The following is a 4,104-nucleotide window of genomic DNA, read 5'->3' on the forward strand; positions in this document are numbered from 1 at the left end:
TTGTGCACCGGGGGCAATTCAACAGGGTGGCTGAACCATCTCCCTCCCACTCTTCTCTTTCGCCGCACCTTGGGCTTGGTGAGTGCAGTGGACAGGTGGACCTTCATCTTCGTTTTGTTTCCATCCTCTTCACCCTCATGGGTTGAACATAAACATGGTTCCTTTCACCAGATATGCTTGAACAATCCTAGCTTTCCTGTGCCAGATTTAAATATACCTAAGAAAGCAGAGTTAAGCCAAAGGTATTGTCAAGTATAAACTCCATAAAAGCAGAGACCCATCTTTCCATTCTTGATCCCTATGGTGCCTGGCACAGTGCCTGGCATCAAAAATTAAGTCTTGCTCTTAGTCCTTGTTGGAATAAGCAGGAAAAGCAAAGAAGAGGAAATGTAGTCTGTCCATCTACAAGTTCACAATATTTTAAAGAGACGCAATGTTCAAAGACTAGCACGTAAATACGGTAATGCCTTCACATAAGTACATTCAATGCACTTCAGGATCACCATGGACGGAGTTCCTGCTGGACATAGCAGTGTTTCAATAAATGTTGAAGAAATCATCTGCGGGGTTTCACACTCTGGATCTGCTGTCTCACGTAGATCATCTTCCAGAAAGCTACCCTGTTCCTTATTTCTGCAACCAAAAACATGTGTCATTTCCAGAGTGCTTACTGGGAGGCAGGCGCCATGGTAGGTGCTCCAACTCATTGTGTGTAATCCTTCAAATCATTTCGTCACATAAATATACTCTGTGTAAATATAGTTATACCAATTTTAAAGATGTAATAATCGAGGGTCAGGAAATGTAGGTCACTTCTCAAATGCACAGGAGTTGTAAGGAGCAAATTAAGGCTTCAAATCTAATTATGTCTTAAACACCAAGCCTGTTATCCACACCATCATGATATAGAACTGGAGAACAGGAGAAATGAAATCCTGTCTTCTCTGCTAGAAAGAAAAAGTGTATACATTTAACCTCCTCCCTCCTAATTCTTCAAATGCTATGTTCATTTCTTAGGTGCTTTTCTTAACAATACCTTACAATGATTTTTTTTTTTTTTTTTTTGCCACTACAGCCCTCCCAGCTTCCATTTCTACTCTACAAAAAGTTCTCTTTCCGTTGCTGTGTGGGAACTTGCAAATGGCTCGCCATGGTTGCAGACCTTGAACTGCACATTTCTGCTGACCCCATATAAACCCATTTTTGCTGGAGAAATAGCTGGCAGTCTATTTTAGGTCAACGCCGGGATTGCAGAATGTTGGTTTTCAAGGCTCCTATGGAGCTAAGGAGGGTGTGACTAGGAATAGGGCAAGTTAGACGGGGGCATGAACCCGCGTCCCCTGCATCGGCAGGCGGACTCTCAACCACTGCGCCACCAGGGAAGCCCCTCACAATGATTTTTTATTAAAAATTAGGGGAAAAAAAGAAAGTGTAGAAAATCCATAGAGCCATCCAACACTACCTCCTCCCAGTCCTCCGATTTATCCTGAAAAATCTTTGCAGTTGGCTAATGGTTACAACATCAACAAAATAGCTTCCTTCTCTTTCCTCACTTAATTAAAGAATAAACAAAATCAACTAATGCACTACATCCTTGTTGACTGGTGGCTCATTACAGAGGCTAATAAGAGAAAATACATTCTCATATACTGATCATTGGAGCTCAGAGAATTTGAAGACAGCCACCTGCTGAGTAAGTATCCATTTTTGCTTCTGACTTTGTATGTATTCATCTGGTCAATTTCCCCAAGCTGGCCTGATTAGGAAAGTTTTATTAAAACAAATGGAGGTGAGACTTAAAATTAGTAGAGAAAAGCAGAAGCTCTGTCTGAACCACTCATACAATCTTCATCCTCAGCCAGATGTGTTGACCACTTACTTGGCAGGGGTCTGTGGCAGAGACTGCAGTACATTCATCAAAACCTAAAGCTTTTCCTTCTTGCACACAACTAGACTCATTTCCCAGCCTCCCCGGCGACCCAGTTGCCATCTTCCATCTTCCATCCAACTGAGGAAAATGAGGCATGCTACATTCAGATCCCAGCAATCAAACACCTTCACATGCACGTGCGCAATTCCAGTCTCTCTCTCCGTCTTATCCGCTTCCTAAATTTTTTTGGCACACATAAAATACAGTAGACCTTTCTTTAGCTTGGATTCCTGAAGGACTGCATGGATATGTTTCACATTGCCAAACAGTCACTAATTGGACTTTAAATGAGCAAGAAGTACGTTTCTATGTATTAAGCTCCTCAAATTTCAAGGATGGGCTGTTACTATATGTTATGAACGAAATGTCTGCTGAAACCCTAACACCCCTTCCCCTGCCCCATATAAAATGTGATGGGATTAGGTGGTGGGGTCTTTGGGAGGTGATTAGATTTAAATGAGCCCTCATGAACGGGATTAGCGGCCTTACAAGAGTCACAAGAGAACAGTTTTCCCCTCTCTGCTGTCTGCCATGTGAAAATACAAGAAGTCCAAAGTCTAAGATCTGGAAAAGTACTCTCACCAGAACCTGACTACGTGGCACACTTATCTCAGACTTACAGCCTCCAGAACTGTGAGAAATAAAGTTTTTGTTGTTTATAAGCCACCCAGACTGTATTTTTGCTATAGTAGCCCAACTAAGACCATAGATAGTGCCAATTTAACTAATTTATATCCCTTAACAGATTTAACTGTTTATGGGATATACAGATTTTTTTTTTATTTTAGGAAAAAATCGTATGTCACATTTTAACATACTTACATTGAAATTCAGAAATACATATATCATTGTATATATTTATTTAACTCTATAGATATAGATGTCAATATAGACATAGAATAGGCATAGGTATACATATAGATATAGATGTAGATATAGATTTAGATATAGATAGCAATATAGATGTGTTCCCTTACAAGGATAAATTGACATCTATAAACAAGTTTGGCAAAAAGCTCATCATATAATATGTTTTAATGAAGGTTTTGTGAACTTGAAACTTAAGGTGAAAACAACCAAATTGAATACAGTTGCCTGGAAATTTTACTTGTGAATTATTTAATATGACATCAATGAGAACTTCAAGACAATTTAATTTATAAACAGAGGAACACAAAGAGAATAAGATAAACAGGAAGAGAAAGAAGGTCACTTTATAGTTACATTTGTGAAACTCTCCATGAAAGGTTTATCTTGAAGATCTGAGTACAAATCTCTTAGGTTCAAGTAGGATAAATCAAGAAGAAAAATTCAGAATTTGATAAGAAGTATCACTGTAGATTTTAAGTCCCTTCTAGAAAATAAGCCCTTCAAGAACGAGAATATGTTCAATTTAACAAAGCAGTCTGAGGAATGACCATGAATAAGTCATTCTGCAAAATTAAAATATGAATAACACCTAGAGTGTAACAGGAGAGCTTCCCAATCCAAGGGAAGGACAGGCTTAGGTGACAATTTTAAACACTGTGTACTAAGTACATTAGAGGCATACATAGGATACAATGGCAATTTGGGGAGATCACAGAAAGATTACTAGGGGAGATGACAACACAGCTGAATCTTGAAAGACAGGAAGGTTTAGGATAAGCATAAGCTGGAAACAGACAAGCGTAGGAAGACAGCAGACTCGGCATATTTCTCCACAGTCTCATTCTGCTCAAAAAAAAAAAGAAACCTTACATGTCAGAAAAATTGTATGTACAAAATTTTTTATAATTGTTATTTAGAATAAATCTATTAAAAGGCTGAAAATATGAAGAGTGCCTCAATGAGATCAAGAATGAAGAATTCTTAGAAGATAAAAAAAAAGCAGATAATATCACAACTACAGAGAAACAAAATAGAAAATTACAAAACATGCAGAAAAATAAGAGTTGCTGAAGTAGGTGTAGTAAGTGGACTGTGCTTTGAGATACAAATAAGGGAAGAGGAAATTAAGAGCCATATAATCAATTCACCTACAAAAAATTCAGGATATGCTCCAATCCAGGTTGGTTCCATGGGTCCACTACAGCATCAGTGACCCTCAGGCTCTTCCTGTATTCTTTGTTTGCTAATATTTTCTGTTGTCAAGGTTAGATAAAGTTTTTTGTAACTCCAAACACTATTTCCTG

The sequence above is a fragment of the Lipotes vexillifer genome, unplaced genomic scaffold (assembly GCF_000442215.2).
Source record: "Lipotes vexillifer unplaced genomic scaffold, Lipotes_vexillifer_v1.1 scaffold1619, whole genome shotgun sequence".
NCBI classification, from domain to species: Eukaryota; Metazoa; Chordata; class Mammalia; order Artiodactyla; family Lipotidae; genus Lipotes; species Lipotes vexillifer.